Source organism: Mytilus californianus, unplaced genomic scaffold (genome assembly GCF_021869535.1).
Source record: "Mytilus californianus isolate M0D057914Y unplaced genomic scaffold, xbMytCali1.0.p SCAF_10, whole genome shotgun sequence".
NCBI lineage: Eukaryota > Metazoa > Mollusca > Bivalvia > Mytilida > Mytilidae > Mytilus > Mytilus californianus.
The window spans coordinates 33,109,640-33,128,741 of NW_026262582.1; positions in this window are offsets into that span (position 1 = coordinate 33,109,640).

Below are 19,102 nucleotides of genomic sequence, written 5' to 3' on the forward strand. Positions count from 1 at the left end.
CATCTGAATGGAAAGCACCTGTGCATTACAAAATACCTGATTATTATGTTCCTCAAATCCTTTGTCAAATGGGTACTTCAATTGAAACTTTGGGATATCATGTTAAAGAATCTTTGTTTGTATCTTGGTCGATGGAATCTACCACATCATTTCATGTTAAATTTGATGGTCTTTTATGGGAGATGATGGAGAGAGAAATAATAAAACACGACCTACGAAGAAGAGACCAGAGTCTAAGGTAATCAAAGAGAAAATAACTTCATTCTTGTCGAACAATGTTTCGTTTTTAGGAGAGTTCAAGTCACTAAAGGCCATACCATGCAATGAAGAAAATCATGAAACCAGTTCTGGAATGTACTATTCTCATAAAATGGACATTCAAATCAGGTCGAACATTGATCTGCGTGAGGTACAACTATATGCTGAAGAAACTGAACGTCTCATAAAGGAGCATTTTAAATTAGACACAGAGAGACCAAGTGATATTATAGTTTTTATGCTCAGCGACCTTGAGAGAACATTTGATCCACAAAAACCATATGTATATCCTGTGGCATATGGATACAGCTCCAAAACACTGAAAGTTGACACGGTTAGGAATATGCTCGACTATCTGAGAAGAGAATTGATGTCTTATAATATAAACGTTCAAGTTGAGGCTTTCGATGGACAATTCATCAAATTAGCAATCGACGGTAAAGACGGTTCATCGTTAACTCTGCTTCAAGAAAGGAAAAAACACTGGAAAGAAATTTGCAAAATCACAGCGAATGATTTGGCAAGACCATATTTAGAGGTAGGCAAACTGCCATGTGTCGTAAGAACATTTGATGACGCGTGTAAGCATTTGGAAGTATCAGTTATGAATTTGACCTCATATAATGAAAAGATTACTCATGAACCTATTCATGTAAGCGGAATTTTGCAGCATTGCTATGAAGAAATATGTACTGATATGGCGATAAACTTATTCAGGGAAGCATTGACCGTAAAACTACAAGGTCAGGAATTACAGTCTGCAAGAATTTCCGACATAGATACAGATAGTGAACAACATGATATGGGACTCGAACATGATAATAATCTTCCTACAGCGGGTCTGTATCTACTATGCGACAAAGACTACTCAGAAATCTTGCAATTTCTGACCAAAAATGCTAGCATCCGGAGACAGGCAACGTGGAAGCTTATGGACCTTAGTACATTCAAAAAGTGCTTCGAGACTCATGATTCAATCAACAAAAATTTCACCAAAAATGAGCTTCAATCGTCCTATAGAGTATTTGTTCCTAGAGATTCGGCTAAAAGTCATTCGTTGATTATTTCATCAAAATCAAACAAAGACTCGTACATTGATTTTTTGGCAAAAGCAGCAGCTTGCTCTTCCCATCTGTCACCGGCAAGGACTAGAAGTAAACACAGGAATCCAAAGAAACTCAAACAAATTATAATGGATAAATTTCGGACCATCAAAAATGAGACACTGAATGTGATTGCCGCCCATGTCAGATGGACGGAAAGAAGTCAACACTGGAACGACAACAATTGTTCCCCAATGCAAACGGAGGAACTTAAAAACATCGGTTTTCAATCTAAATACGACTGGTTTTCGACTCCTGACAAAACTGAAGATAAGTTGTTGGTCCGATTTTTAGATCATCACCACTTGTTGACAAATTGCCGCATTCATTGTTGCAAAAAAGGCTACAAGGAAATGGATATCAAACCTTCTGCATGGCATAAGGTTGCAGTTGCGAGCAAAGAAAATGGCTCAGGATTAAATGTAGCGTTCGTGGAGGATCTAGTTGATACACAAAGTAATTCCATCGCACAACTGACATTCAGCACAAAGGTCGAAGAAACCATGCAAAAAAATAACGACATACACGAGGCAAATTTCTGTAAACTCATTCGAGAATGGTATGAAGCAGTCGATGAGAAAGGGATTAAAGCAAAAGATCGAGTCATTAGGCTGCTTAACCTTCGAGAGTTCCTTTTAGAGAATTGTTCCTCCTCTCTGAATAGATTTCCACCACCTGGATCTCACATTTGTAGTATGCCGTCAGGACTGTTTTCTGGATTACTCATAAGTTGTGAAAGACTCATTCAACTTTACCGAATTTCAAAGTCTGGGACATACAATGTCAGAGCCATTGGTAGTCTTGATAACGAGACATTCTTTTCTTCATTTCGTGATTTGGATTCTAGGGGAGCCGGGGTATTACGGACAACCGAAATTCCAAAAGCGATGAGCATAGCTTGTGAAATATTAACAACTCGTCTTAATCCAGACAGGTTAGTTCTGTTTTTAATGATAGAAATCTGACAATAATGTGTAATTGCAAAATAAGACACGTATTCTTCTATATAACATAACTATGCTTTTATGTAAGTTTGAATGTTCCTCTAGTATCTTTCGCCCCTCTTTTTCAAAATCTATGTATGCTGCATAAAATGTTATTCCATTCTCTGAATTCTCAAGTTTATAATACAAGTGTGCCTTATGCATCGTGTAAATTTCAAAGTTCACAGTTTGATGTTTTCAATGGATTTAAGTTCAAAAGCAGATTGTCAACATTATAATACCTAAAAACCACAAAATAGAAAATTAAAGCTGGGCAACACAAACCCCACTACAAAAACAGGAGTTGATCGCAGGTGCACCGGAAGGCTAAGCTGATCCTGCTCTACATATTGCTACCGTTGTGTTGCTCATGTTAGTACAAACCAGTTGATAAGTCTAATTTGGTAGGTCACAACTGCAAAAATATATATAACAACAGCTTCTTTATTTCAAATCAAATATACCTATATTTTAGGGGATTTTATTTCACAACAACAAGGAAACCCCCAGTCTATACTGCTCATTGTCTTGAAGATGTGTGTGAGGAGTCAACTGAACACAGCAAGGACGAAGCAGAGATATTTGGGTATGTTAAAATATACTTGAGACGAAAGCATGAAACAATTGTACTTCAGTTAATGGCATCCTTACAATAAATCCGTTGGATGCCTATTGATTGATAAATTAGTCTAGGCGACATGAACTTTATAAGTTATAATTCGCATTGAACTACCTTTCAGACCTTCGAGTTATCTTACATCTGTACTTTGTGTCCTGTTTTTGTTAATCGTTTTTTGCGTTTTTTGTATACCGAAAGAGGCAGTCTCTTCTTAACTGATTGTTACAGAAAGTTTATATACCGGTATTATACTGTTATACCACTGTCTAAAGTTAAGGGAGGGCTGGGCGTTTAAAACTTTTTCAACCTCGCCTGTGTTAAGTAATTTGATCTATGGTGAATAGTTGCCTCATTGATAATCATAGCATTAATTCTTATTTTTATACTCATATTTATATTTTTTTCTAGGAACCATAAACCATTTGACTTTCCAAGAACAACAACTGCTAAAAGGAAACGTGCTACAATTAGTTCATATGACAACTGTCCTCATGGAGCTCAAGGAATACGTCAATATCACAGAAAAGATGAAAAAAAAATTTTGCCGCACAAGAGAGCCTGCCTGAATGTAGAATGAAAAATGCGTCATTTTAATACACATGATTAAAGGATGAAAAAGACTGCTGCAATTTTGAAATCAATTTATTGTTAGTCAATTTATTAATCAATTATTGTAATTGCATTTGCTAATGTGTCTGTTATAGCTCCTCAACCACGCGTACCTTTTGCCACAGTTACATATCAGTTGTTGTTGTCCGTGTTTGGCCTTATAGTGTTCGTCATTGGCTCTTTTGGATTTAAACAAAGATGGGCATTGGTCACATGCGATTTTATCCTCCTTTTTACAGTCGCTTACGTGACGTACATATGTTGTTCTATATGAAAATGTTTTAGAACATTTTTCGCATTGAAAAGGTTTTTAGTTCAAATGCTTTCTGTTTCTATGTCCCTCGTAGTCAGCTTTATTAAAGAAATTTACATTGCAAATTTCGCACCTAAAGAACTTAGCTGATCCATCATGAACCTTCATATGTCGTCTTAATCCAAACCTCGATGTGAAATGTTTTCCACAAATATCACATATCAATGGATTAAGATGTCCTTGCTGGTGGTCATCAAGGCTCCATTTTTCTGTGAACTTAGAGGGGCAAAGCGAACAAGAATAATGGTTTTCATGTTTTTTCAAATGTCGTTTTCTATGTTTGTTATTTATTGAAGACTTACACAAGCCACACAAACTAGTAAGAATTTCTGGAGACGCACTCTTTTCGTCGACATCATTATTATTACAATCAGTGTTTCCTTCTTTGTCTTCTCGGTTATCGGTCAGCTCTGGTGAGTCACAGTCAACAACAAAGGTACTATTCGTGTCTTCCTCGAAGGATCCATCTAGTGGAATGCAGGTTTCAACATTGAAACTTGTTGAAGCATCTGAAATTGAAATACAAAATATATTAGTACTCTATATGACAATAGCTAAACATGTTAAGTATGCAAAACATTCAAAACCTAACCATGACTGAGTGGGCGGTCAAGATTATCGCCACGGAAATGAGACATGCGATGCTTAAGGTGTAATACCACCATTGATTTTCCCCTATTAGTCTTTGTTAAATTTGCACTTTTCAAAAAATTGTGCAGAATTTATCTTTGTTTCAAATAAAGAAATACTTGGCATGAGTAAAGTTTTATCCTGTCCAGTACTATAGAAAAAATTTCACATAACATTTCATTGCATATAAGAAAATAACCATCACTGGAAGTTAACCAATCAAATTTTCCCCCTTTTTTAACCTGTGTACAAGCTTTAGTAACCATGTAACCTCAAGTTTCCAAAATATTCTATAGAAACCCCAAATAAAGAAATAATGGTGCTTTGAAATACCCAAGGTATATGTTTATGACTCAGAAATGTTTTACTGCAATGAAATGTAGGATCAATTACCTACAACTGTCAAATTCAAGGGAATATTTTTTTTCGACCTATTTTCGTATGCAACCGGATGTGACGTACTATGATTTGGTGGTATTACACCTAAAGAAGACTTTTTTGTTGAATAAACTGAATGTGACTTTTTTCCTTTGTAATACTGGTTATTTCAAGCATTCCTGTCAAGTTTTGTCATAATCAGTTCAATAGTTTGAGAAAAATCTAGTATAATGTAAGACGACATCTACAGCGATTCGAGCAAAATTTCTTCGAAAAATTCAAACCAAGCCGCATCATGATAGAATATAGTGTGGACCAATAAATGATCAAATATTTATCTCATCTGCCTACAAACAGTTGAATATGATACAAAAGATGACTTTAGGATGATAAATACTACTAATGGACCTCTTATTCTTCCTTATAAAGTCTCTTTTGGTCCATTTATACCTCTCATTTCCTCAAAATTTCTACTTTTTAGGCCAATAAATAAACATTTTGGGGTAACTTTCACTCATTTATGATAGAAATGTTATTATAAATGATTAATTGAAGTATTCAAGCTGCTTGAACTATCCGTATAAAAGTTTACTGTCTCCAAGGAGGTTTCAATAAGTCCTTGCGTAAAACTTAAATTTACGCCGCGTTCCAGAGAGGGACATAAAAAACTTCTCTTTTGGTGAATAATTTGTTGTTACTGCTTTAAAAATAATTTCATTTACTTAAAACTATATATTTATTAAAGTATTTCTTAGGAAAAATTTTCTAGTATAGCAGAATATAAGAAATAAGGAGAAAAAGCTCCCCAAGACTCTAAGTATGGCTTGTTCTGTCAACTAATATTCATGGTAAAGTCCTATTTCAAGGAAATTTTCTCATAAAATGTATTTTGGAGACTCAATCCACTCAGAATATTTCATTATTTGTAATATTTCACTTAAATAGCAAGAAATTTTAACACATGAGAGTACTCACAAGGTCAAAGGTGCATGTACAGCTTCCCATATTAGGTGTAATACCACCATTGATTTTCCCCTATTAGTCTTTGTTAAATTTGCACTTTTCAAAAAATTGTGCAGAATTTATCTTTGTTTCAAATAAAGAAATACTTGGCATGAGTAAAGTTTTATCCTGTCCAGTACTATAGAAAAAATTTCACATAACATTTCATTGCATATAAGAAAATAACCATCACTGGAAGTTAACCAATCAAATTTTCCCCCTTTTTTAACCTGTGTACAAGCTTTAGTAACCATGTAACCTCAAGTTTCCAAAATATTCTATAGAAACCCCAAATAAAGAAATAATGGTGCTTTGAAATACCCAAGGTATATGTTTATGACTCAGAAATGTTTTACTGCAATGAAATGTAGGATCAATTACCTACAACTGTCAAATTCAAGGGAATATTTTTTTTCGACCTATTTTCGTATGCAACCGGATGTGACGTACTATGATTTGGTGGTATTACACCTAAAATAGCACTTTACCAAAGGTCATTAACTTATCATAGTTAGTTCGCCTTAAACTGGCCTATAAATCACACACTTTACCATGTAAACTAACCTCGTCCACACTGTTTTGTTAGATGTATTTATATTTGTACCCATCTGCTGAGATAAGCTTTTTTCAACTGATTCTATAGTGTGTTTTTATGTTGTATTGTTACACCATTGTCCGAGGTTAGGGGATAATTTGGGTTTAACCCCGCCACATGAAAAAATAAACAATAAAAGCGCGACATTTTTAGTTGCAGTCGGCCGACGCAAAAACGTCCAATTTTGCGCATAGGAATATTGAGCGCCGCCTAATCACATTTTGGCCATAAAGGCACATCTGGTTGTCCTATTGTAATTGTGTGGTTTTTGTTTGTTGCTGTTGATCATATGCGTTGTTTGTTTATTGTTTTGTATAGTTCTTGTTTTCTTCTCTTGAACCACAGTCCAAGTATTGGGGGAAGGTTGGGCGCCTACTAACATGTTTAACACTGCCACATTCTGTATGTGCTTGGTTGTCGTTTGTTGCTGTGTTACAAACATGTATTTGTTTTCCGTTTATTATTTTGTACATTGTTTTGTTAATTATCCCTTTAGTTTTCTCGTTTGAATTGTTTTACATTTGTCATTTCGGGACTTTTCATAGCTGACTATTAGGTATGTGCTTTGCTCATTATTGAAGGCCGTACGGTTGTTAATTTCAGTTCCATTTGATCTCTTGAGAAGAGTTGTCTTATTGGCAATCAAACATATCTCACATCTATTCTATAAGCCAAAGTTTCAAAGTCATTAGACCGATGGATGGGGCCAAATAATTTTGATGGAAATGAGATGTACCAATGCTACTTCAACTGCATTGATAGAACATCATTGGTTTCCCTTATCAGGACCTTATCTCGAACTTTGAATAGTTTTTAACACCGCCGCCGACGCAACCGCCACTAGAAACAGGACACCTTAGTTTCAGCCCTCGCTACTGCGTTACGGTGAGACAAAAATTAAACTGTTTCTAGCAATATGCATAAGTTTGAAAATCATATCGCTCAATATCAATTTACTTTCCAGCACACAATGACGCCTTATTTTTAGGGTTTTCCCTGCTCATAAAATATATGCATATTCTATTTTGAATAGCTATAAAACCAAGTTAAAAGCACCATTTTCTTCGAAATATGACTGCACCAAGTCAGGAGTATGACAGTTGTTTTCAAGTATTTCATTTGGTTGTTATAGTCGAGCTTTTGGTTTTGAATTCTAGTCCGCATCATTTTCGGGGAATTTTGTTGCGTCAAGTACAGAAAAAAGTCTATCTCATAATTTGTTACAAAAGAACTTTAACATACATTATCATCATAGCACAACCGTTTATACAGAGCTAAAAAAATCAACAATATATACAAGTTGTCACGTTTGCTTACCCATACAATTTTGTAAACAATGATATTGTTCTTCCTGAAATTACACTATTTTTAAAAGGTTTTGTCATGTTATCATAAACCATAAAAAAAAAGACTTTTCTGAAGACATTTTTCTTACCTTCAAGATCTTCTTTCTCCATGAAAACACGCACGTACACACACGTTTGTGTAAGAAGCTATAATCATAAGCACTCTCAATTCATGCTTTTATGGAGGCTCAGCATAACAATTAGAATATTTGTGGCTTTCAAATATATCCATTGTTAAGGCTGATAAGATAAAATGAATTAATGAAAAGATTTCAAGATAATTAAATAGAAACAAAACAAGCCTTTTTAGTTGGTCGTGGGTGCTAGGAAAATGTTTTCAGGGTAAAATTAATATCTGATGTAAACAAAATATTTTCACAATCATCAGCATTAAATTATTTACTTTCAACCTATTTAAGATTTCAAATCAATATCTTCAAGCAAGAGAGAAAAAAAGTGTGGGAAACAGACCGACAGATGGCAAACCTAAAGTCCTCTCTGGCTCTGCCGGTAGTGGACTTATAACATGCATAAAAAACGGGAGATACACTATCTTTTTTCATCGATTATATATGATTTTATCATTAGTGATAGATATAGCATCCCAAGCTTTTTATTATAATGATAACACGGTATAGCCCCTTTCAACAGAGTTTTGCAGTTCTTCTTATGTTGTGCTATTACACCACTGTCACACATAAGAGCGAGCTAGGGTTGAGCGTTTTCAAACTGGTTTAAACCCGCTATCTTTCCAACGTGTCTTAGTTGCTGTCTATCCTATTTAATCTTTTTAAATTGTTTTGTACATAATTCAGGCCGTTTTTTTTTTATTCGTGTTAATTGTCTGTTGGGGCCTTTTAAAGCTTACTATACGTTATGGGTTTGGCTAATTGGTGAATGTTGTTACATCTATGAAATTTGATGTCTGGTTGATTGGTGTCTCATTGGCACTCATACCACATTTTCCTTTTTATGCAAGGTATATGATATATTGGACAGCATTTTGATAGTAATCTTCTCCATTATATGCATATTTACTTATTTCATAAAAAAACAAAATGAACAAAACAGACTTAATTTTAGTCTTCTCAAACTATTATTCCCCCAAATATATGCTAGGGGTCTTTCCTATATATTACACAAATGTTCTGCCTCAATGATCTTGAATATTTGCCACTTTTTCTTCCAACATAAAGAGCACAGAACCAGGACATATGAGCACAGAACCAGGACATTTTTTATAATCACCAGCACATCGACAGGACATAATCGTTTTGCAAATTTCCACGACTTTTGCATACAAAAATCGTTGTATTATACCTAGCGAGGTACGTTTAATGTGCAAGAGAAGAATTACACAATAGATCGGTTGTTTTACTGTCGTTCTGATGCAATGTAAACAAACCCACCAGCACAGAATCAGGACCCACCAGCACCAGTCAGGACCAAATCACCAGCACAGAACGTTTTCTCACAGGACAGCCTTACCCACCGTGTAAATTGTACATTTTATATCTCATCGTATATTGACGCGTTTCAAATAATAAAGAATTTTTATGAAAATAAAAATTGGTATCTATGATTTAGGATTTTCTACTTTAATCATTGAGTGGATGTATGTGTAACTGTATAATTTGTTTTACATTAGCTATATGTATTAATTCCTGGTGCAACAAAAGTTTCCACTCGGAAGTATCTAGAATCCACCATGATGACGGCCATTTAGGGAGCAACCATTTAAATTAAAAGAGGGGGGGGGGGGGTAATTGATTCGCGAACCGCGCTGAAGTACGTCCATTATTCATTTTTCATTATTCAAAATTAAATAATGAATAATGAAATAGTTCATTATTCACTTTTCAACATTTAGTGATGAAGAATGAATAATGAAATAGTTTATATTTCAGTATTCAAGTTGAAAAGTGAAAAGTGAAATAGAAAATTATTTTTTTGACTGTGACACTATATCCCGTATTTCTGAATTCGTCATTTTGATGTTCAATATTCAAATTAATATAAGAAAACAAAATCAAAACACTCTTTGAAATTTCTATCTTTATTTATTTATTTAGTTTTTGAGGATAAACTAGTGGTTTTCCCTAACTATTTTCAACTGAAATTCCTTGTTCGTCAGGACGACCTGAATACCAAAACATATATAAAATTTAAAATACTATACATTGTATTATTTTTATTTTCACTGGACCTTTCCTATTCTTCATCCCCTGATTATAGAGGTGACTTGTCGATTGTGCTGCAATGCCTATTAGAGGGGTTACGGAGGACCTTAATGCCAAAATACACGTGAAAATTAAGAAATAGCCAATTTTGAATAAGGGAATGGATATTTTGAAAAATGAAATGGACTGTTGCGACCCTTCAGCGCCTAATTAAATATATATCTTATACGTCATTCGAAAGCTTTCGAAATTTCTTAATGTTCACGCTTATTTCGACATTTAGGTCCTCTGTAACTCCTCTAATAGGCGTTGTTCCTCTATCGATAAATTTCAAATGGTGTTTAAAGTTTCTCTTTAATTAGGTACTGCAGGGTCGCAGCAGTCCATTCCATAATTCAAAATATCCATTCCATTATTCAAAATTGGCTATTTTTTTTATTTTCATGAGTAATTTGGCTTTTAGATCCTCCGTTTCCCCTCTAATGCGAATAGCGGTGCATATTGGCTATAACCATTTTGTTCCTCTATCGATAAGTTTTCAAATGATGTATAAAGTTTCTCGGTAATTAGGGGCTGCAGGGTCGCAGCAGTCCATTGCATAATTCAAAATATCCATTCCATTATTAAAAATTGGCTATTTCTTAATTAGCATTCGTATTTTGGCATTTAAGTCCTCCGTAACCCCCCTATTGTAACACACACTGATTCTAACAATTTTGTTCCTCTATTGATAAGCTTTCAAATGGTGTATAACGTTTCTCGGTAATTAGGGGCTGAAGGGTCGCAGCAGTCCATTTCGTTATTCAAAATAAGCTATTTCCTAAGGTTCACGCGTATTTCGACATTTAGGTCTTCTGTAACTCCTCTATAATAGGCGTTGTGGAACATATTGACTATATACCTTTTGTTCCTGTATTGATGAGCTTTCGAATGACGTATTATAAGATAAATCTGTAATTAGGCGCTGAAGGGTCGCAGCAGTCCATTCCATTATTCAAAATTGGCTAATTCTTAATTTTTACGCGTATTTTTGCAGTAAGGTCCTCCATAACCCCTCTAAAGGGCATTGCGGCACAATAGACAAGTTACTTTTATATTTAGGGGATGAAGAATAGGAAAGGTCCAGCGAAAATATAAATAATACAATGTATAGTATTCTAGTTTTTATATATGTTTTTCTATTCAGGTCGTCCATACATTAAAACAGGGAATTTCAGCTAAAAATAGTTAGGGAAAACCACTAGTTTATCCTCCGAAACTAAATAAATAAATAAAGAAAGAAATTTCATAGAGTGTTTTGAGTTTTTTTCTGATATTAATTTGAATATTGAACACCAAAATGACGAATTCAGAAATACGGGATATACATTTAGTGTCACAGTCATAAAATTAATTTTCAATCATTATTAACTTTTCAACTTTAATACTGAAATATAATCTATTTCTTTATTCATTATTCATCACTAAACGTTGAAAAGTGAATAATGAACTATTTCATTATTCATTATTTAATTTTAATAATGAAAAATGAATAATGGACGTACTTCAGCGCGTTGCCGGGGTATGGTTTATTGATTTGTTTATATAGCAGTCCAGCATCGATCCCTTACTATCCTGACGGGATACTAAAGTTTTCTGATTTTTGGGATACGGGATTTTAATATCCGTATAAACAAGACACACAATTGACATATATGTCAAAGACCTACAATTTTAACACACACAATCATTTTTACAGAATCAGTACTGCGGTTATATGTAACGAAATAAAATTCACACAAAACAAGGTAGGCTGTATGAGTTAATAATTGGCGTTTAATTTTGTAATCTGCAATATAAATGAGTGGGTTGGGTATATATGTACTTTCGAGGTTACTCCCTTTCCCTTTTGATTGCACATACCAAGGATTTGTATAGTAAGGTCTTCAAACTATACAAATCCTTCGTATATGTAAGCAGAAGGGTAGGGGCTTTGTTTATATGGATATTAAAACAGAAACGTCAGAAATTTTAGTATCCCGTCAGAATCATCATAAGGGTATTTAGTTTAAAAGATGTGTCCGATGACCCCGCCTGTACACCAAGATGACCGACATTGCTATAAATAGAACACAGGGGCAAAAATGCAAGTTTTGTCCATTATTTTGAAAACCGTTTTAAATAGAGAAAATCTGACAACAGCAGAAATGATCAAAATAATGAGCTCTACCAAATGTCTATATACGCCAAAACTGTGAGACGACTTCTCATGGGAGTTTTTTAACTGTTATTGCCCTGAAACGAAAACATTTAAATTTATTTCTTATTTTTGCCTATTATCTTGAAAAACTAATAAAAAAGAGAGAAACTTAAAATTGCAAAAATGACCAAGTTCTAAAAATAAGTCTAATATATATATAGACGAATCGTCTTGGGACTCCTCATTAAAGTTATTGCCCTTTGATAACGATTTTTACAATATTTGTGCGTTTTTTATCTTATATCTTAAAAATTATAATAGATAGACAGAAACTTAAATAAGCAAATATGATCAGCAAGACCGGATCTACAATTAAAACATATGACGGAAAGTTTTCGACGACTCCTTATTGGAGATATTATCCTTTAAGTATTGATTTTTACCATTTTTTTTTGCGTTTTGCCTTATATGATAAAACTGTAATAGATAAATAGACACTTTCAATCATACAAATGAACAGCAAGGTAAGATCTACGAACAAGTCAAATTTTGCCGTTTTAGTTATTAGCCTGTCACTCTTTATAGGAGTGATATCCCTTAAATGAGGACTTTTTTTAACCTCTTTTGTGTTTTGAGCGAAAAACCTATGAAGATAGAGAGAAACTAAACAGTCTAAATGATCAGCAATACAAGATCGACAAAACAGAGTTTTTTGTCTTGAATTCTATTCCCGTCTACAATGTTGGATAATGTCCTTTGTTGATTATTCACATAGACCAAGGTGAGCGACACAGGCTCTTTAGAGCCTCTTTAATTGTGTAGTTGAATTTCCCTTGGAGTTCGGTATCTTTATTATACTCTTTATATTATTCATAAACGGTATTAGAGTCAAGTGAGTGAAACTCTCTCCAATTAATTTGAAGAGTTTGTTTTGATGAAGTGCTGTTACACAACTGTCGTACTATCGAGCGCTAACAATCATAATTAACCCCGCCGCATTATGTGTGTGCCTGTAACATCTGTTCAATGGATTGTCCTGGTTGTTGTTTGTCATAATTGTTTTAATATGATCTTCTTTTTGATTGATTGTTTTATATTTTGTCTCGTCAAAGCCTTTAATATAAGAATAAGAAGATGTGGGATAATTGCCAATGAGACAACTCTCCATCAGAGACCACATGACATAGACGTTATCAACTATAGGTCACCGTACGGCCTTCAAAATGATACCGCATAGTCAGCTGTAAAAGGCCTAGATTTAATCCCGCTGCAAATGTTTGCACCTGTCCTGTCCTAATTCTGGAATATGATGTACAGTAGTTGTCGTCTGTTTATGTAGTTCATACGTGTTTCTCGTTTCTGGTTTTTATATTGATTAGACTGTTGGTTTTCCCGTTTTAATGGTTTTACACTAGTAATTTTTGGGGCCCTTTATAGCTTGCTGTTTGGTGTGAGCTAATGCTCCGTGTTGAAGGCCGTACCTTGACCTATAATGGTTTACTTTTATAAGTTGTTACTTGGATGGAGAGTTGTCTCATTGGCACTCATTCTACATCTTCCTATAACTAGAATTGACATCTGTAACTAACGGACTCATTTCTGCAAAAAAGAAGGAACGAAATAGAAATATTATATACAGCAGATAAGGACAACAACTGAATAAGAGGCTCCTGAGTTGGGATAGACACATACAGAATGTGGCGTGAATAAACATGTCAGCGGACACCCAAACCCTCCTCATAAACTGGGACAGTGGTGTACAGTAACTGTACTATATATGAACAAACTATAAAAATCAGTTGAAAAAGTCATGTGGTCTCTGATGGACGGTTATCTCAGTAGCAATTATGTATCAAATACAATATTTAATGTGGCAATCCTTTAATAAATTTACAACTTGTTGAAAAGTATTTATTTACAGCATATTTTATACAAACAACACCTGTGTAATATCTTGAAAGACATGTTAGATTAATCTTTCTATGTATATCTCATCTTTTCTTTGTTTTGGGATACTTGTCATGTAACGAATGCGTGAAATAGAAACGGAAGGAGCGTTTAGTTATATCAGGGTGCAACTTTATAGAAGGCGGGGAATACTAGAGAAACCAAAGAGAACCCAAGACCTTATTGAGGGAGGAAAATGGTATATCTGGAAATGTTTTGATTTCTTATCTTAGATATACAATTTGTTCAAATTATGTTATTATTTGTAGGGTTTATCCAACATTGGGATAGTGATTGATACGTTAAGTGCTACAGTATAGATATATATAGATATAAGAAGATGTGGTATGAGTGCCAATGAGACAACTCTCCATCCAAGTCAAAATTTATAAAAGTAAACCATTATAGGTCACAGTACGGTCTTCAACACGGAGCCTTGCCTCACACCGAACAGTAAGCTATAAAGGGCCCCAAAAAATTATTAGTGTAAAACCATTCAAACGGGAAAACCAACGGTCTAATCTAAAAAAAAACGAGAAACGAGAAACACTTATGAACCACATCAACAAACGACAACTAATGAACATCAGATTCCTGACTTAGGACAGGTGCAAACAAATGCAGCGGGTTTAAACGTTTTAATGGTACCAAACCTTCACCCTTTATCTGAAACAATAGTGTAACATCGAAACATAGAAAGACACACTATAAAATATCAACTGAAATAGCTTAACTCAAACAAAGGACATATTAACACCATTGAACATACACTGAACAAATAAATTTGACCTATGACACACTGTAAATACAACATAAATAAACTAAGGGAGGAATAATAAAAGTAACATGTTATATCAGTAAGAAATGTTAAACAATTAAAGAAAAACAATATGCTCGAAAAAAATATCAGCCATTTGCAAAAACTTTAAACACAGGTAAATGAAAATAATTTTGTTGTTAGGTATAACCATTTAAATTAAAAGAGGGGGGGGGGGGGGGTAGGGGGGGTATTTGATTCGCGAACCGCGTTGAAGTACGTCCATTATTCATTTTTCATTATTCAAAATTAGATATTGAATAATGAAATAGTTCACTATTCACTTTTCAACATTTAGTGATGAAGAATGAATAATGAAATAGTTTATATTTCAGTATTCAAGTTGAAAAGTGAAAAGTGAAATACAAAATTATTTTTTTGACTGTGACACTATATCCCGTATTTCTGAATTCGTCATTTTGATGTTCAATTTTCAAATTAATATAAGAAAACAAAATCAAAACACTCTTTGAAATTTCTATCTTTATTTATTTATTTAGTTTTTGTGGATAAACTAGTGGTTTTCCCTAACTATTTTCAACTGAAATTCCTTGTTCGTCAGGACGACCTGAATACCAAAACATATATAAAATTTAAAATACTATACATTGTATTATTTTTATTTTCACTGGACCTTTCCTATTCTTCATCCCCTGATTATAGAGGTGACTTGTCGATTGTGCTGCAATGCCTATTAGAGGGGTTACGGAGGACCTTAATGCCAAAATACACGTGAAAATTAAGAAATAGCCAATTTTGAATAAGGGAATGGATATTTTGAAAAATGAAATGGACTGTTGCGACCCTTCAGCGCCTAATTAAATATATATCCTATACGTCATTCGAAAGCTTTCGAAATTTCTTAATGTTCACGCTTATTTCGACATTTAGGTCCTCTGTAACTCCTCTAATAGGCGTTGTTCCTCTATCGATAAATTTCAAATGGTGTTTAAATTTTCTTTTTAATTAGGTACTGCAGGGTCGCAGCAGTCCATTCCATAATTCAAAATATCCATTCCATTATTCAAAATTGGCTTTTTTTTTTATTTTCATGAGTAATTTGGCTTTTAGATCCTCCGTTTCCCCTCTAATGCGAATAGCGGTGCATATTGGTTATAACCATTTTGTTCCTTTATCGATAAGTTTTCAAATGATGTATAAAGTTTCTCGGTAATTAGGGGCTGCAGGGTCGCAGCAGTCCATTGCATAATTCAAAATATCCATTCCATTATTAAAAATTGGCTATTTCTTAATTAGCATTCGTATTTTGACATTTAAGTCCTCCGTAACCCCCCTATTGTAACACACACTGATTCTAACAATTTTGTTCCTCTATTGATAAGCTTTCAAATGGTGTATAAAGTTTCTCGGTAATTAGGGGCTGAAAGGTCGCAGCAGTCCATTTCATTATTCAAAATAAGCTATTTCCTAAGGTTCACGCGTATTTCGACATTTAGGTCGTCTGTAACTCCTCTATAATAGGCGTTGTGGAACATATTGACTATATACCTTTTGTTCCTGTATTGATAAGCTTTCGAATGACGTATTATAAGATAAATCTGTAATTAGGCGCTGAAGGGTCGCAGCAGTCCATTCCATTATTCAAAATTGGCTAATTCTTAATTTTTACGCGTATTTTTGCAGTAAGGTCCTCCATAACCCCTCTAAAGGGCATTGCGGCACAATAGACAAGTTACTTTTATATTCAGGGGATGAAGAATAGGAAAGGTCCAGCGAAAATATAAATAATACAATGTATAGTATTTTAGTTTTTATATATGTTTTTCTATTCAGGTCGTCCATACATTAAAACAGGGAATTTCAGCTAAAAATAGTTAGGGAAAACCACTAGTTTATCCTCCGAAACTAAATAAATAAATAAAGAATGAAATTTCATAGAGTGTTTTGAGTTTTTTTCTGATATTAATTTGAATATTGAACACCAAAATGACGAATTGAGAAATACGGGATATACATTTAGTGTCACAGTTATAAAATTAATTTTCAATCATTATTAACTTTTCAACTTTAATACTGAAATATAATCTATTTCTTTATTCATTATTCATCACTAAACGTTGAAAAGTGAATAATGAACTATTTCATTATTCATTATTTAATTTTAATAATGAAAAATGAATAATGGACGTACTTCAGCGCGTTGCCGGGGTATGGTTTATTGATTTGTTTATATAGCAGTCCAGCATCGATCCCTTACTATCCTGACGGGATACTAAAGTTTTCTGATTTTTGGGATACGGGATTTTAATATCCGTATAAACAAGACACACAATTGACATATATGTCAAAGACCTACAATTTTAACACACACAATCATTTTTACAGAATCAGTACTGCGGTTATATGTAACGAAATAAAATTCACACAAAACAAGGTAGGCTGTATGAGTTAATAATTGGCGTTTAATTTTGTAATCTGCAATATAAATGAGTGGGTTGGGAATATATGTACTTTCGAGGTTACTCCCTTTCCCTTTTGATTGCACATACCAAGGATTTGTATAGTAAGGTCTTCAAACTATACAAATCCTTCGTATATGTAAGCAGAAGGGTAGGGGCTTTGTTTATATGGATATTAAAACAGAAACGTCAGAAATTTTAGTATCCCGTCAGAATCATCATAAGGGTATTTAGTTTAAAAGATGTGTCCAATGACCCCGCCTGTACACCAAGATGACCGACATTGCTATAAATAGAACACAGGGGCAAAAATGCAAGTTTTGTCCATTATTTTGAAAACCGTTTTAAATAGAGAAAATCTGACAACAGCAGAAATGTTCAAAATCATGAGCTCTACCAAATGTCTATATACGCCAAAACTGTGAGACGACTTCTCATGGGAGTTTTTTAACTGTTATTGCCCTGAAACGAAAACATTTAAATTTATTTCTTATTTTTGCCTATTATCTTGAAAAACTAATAAAAAAGAGAGAAACTTTAAAATGACCAAGTTCTAAAAATAAGTCTAATATATATATAGACGAATCGTCTTGGGACTCCTCATTAAAGTTATTGCCCTTTGATAACGATTTTTACAATATTTGTGCGTTTTTTATCTTATATCTTAAACATTATAATAGATAGACAGAAACTTAAATAAGCAAATATGATCAGCAAGACCGGATCTACAATTAAAACATATGACGGAAAGTTTTCGACGACTCCTTATTGGAGATATTATCCTTTAAGTATTGATCTTTACCATTTTTTTTGCGTTTTGCCTTATATGATAAAACTGTAATAGATAAATAGACACTTTCAATCATACAAATGAACAGCAAGGTAAGATCTACGAACAAGTCAAATTTTGCCGTTTTAGTTATTAGCCTGTCACTCTTTATAGGAGTTATATCCCTTAAATGAGGACTTTTTTTAACCTCTTTTGTGTTTTGAGCGAAAAACCTATGAAGATAGAGAGAAACTAAACAGTCTAAATGATCAGCAATACAAGATCGACAAAACAGAGTTTTTTTGTCTTGAATTCTATTCCCGTCTACAATGTTGGATAGTGTCCTTTATTGATTATTCACATAGACAAAGGTGAGCGACACAGGCTCTTTAGAGCCTCTTTAATTGTGTAGTTGAATTTCCCTTGGAGTTCGGTATCTTTATTATACTCTTTATATTATTCATAAACGGTATTAGAGTCAAGTGAGTGAAACTCTCTCCAATTAATTTGAAGAGTTTGTTTTGATGAAGTGCTGTTACACAACTGTCGTACTATCGAGCGCTAACAATCATAATTAACCCCGCCGCATTATGTGTGTGCCTGTAACATCTGTTCAATGGATTGTCCTGGTTGTTGTTTGTCATAATTGTTTTAATATGATCTTCTTTTTGATTGATTGTTTTATATTTTGTCTCGTCAAAGCCTTTAATATAAGAATAAGAAGATGTGGGATAATTGCCAATGAGACAACTCTCCATCAGAGACCACATGACATAGACGTTATCAACTATAGGTCACCGTACGGCCTTCAAAATAATACCGCATAGTCAGCTGTGAAAGGCCTAGATTTAATCCCGCTGCAAATGTTTGCACCTGTCCTAATTCTGGAATATGATGTACAGTAGTTGTCGTCTGTTTATGTAGTTCATACGTGTTTCTCGTTTCTCGTTTTTA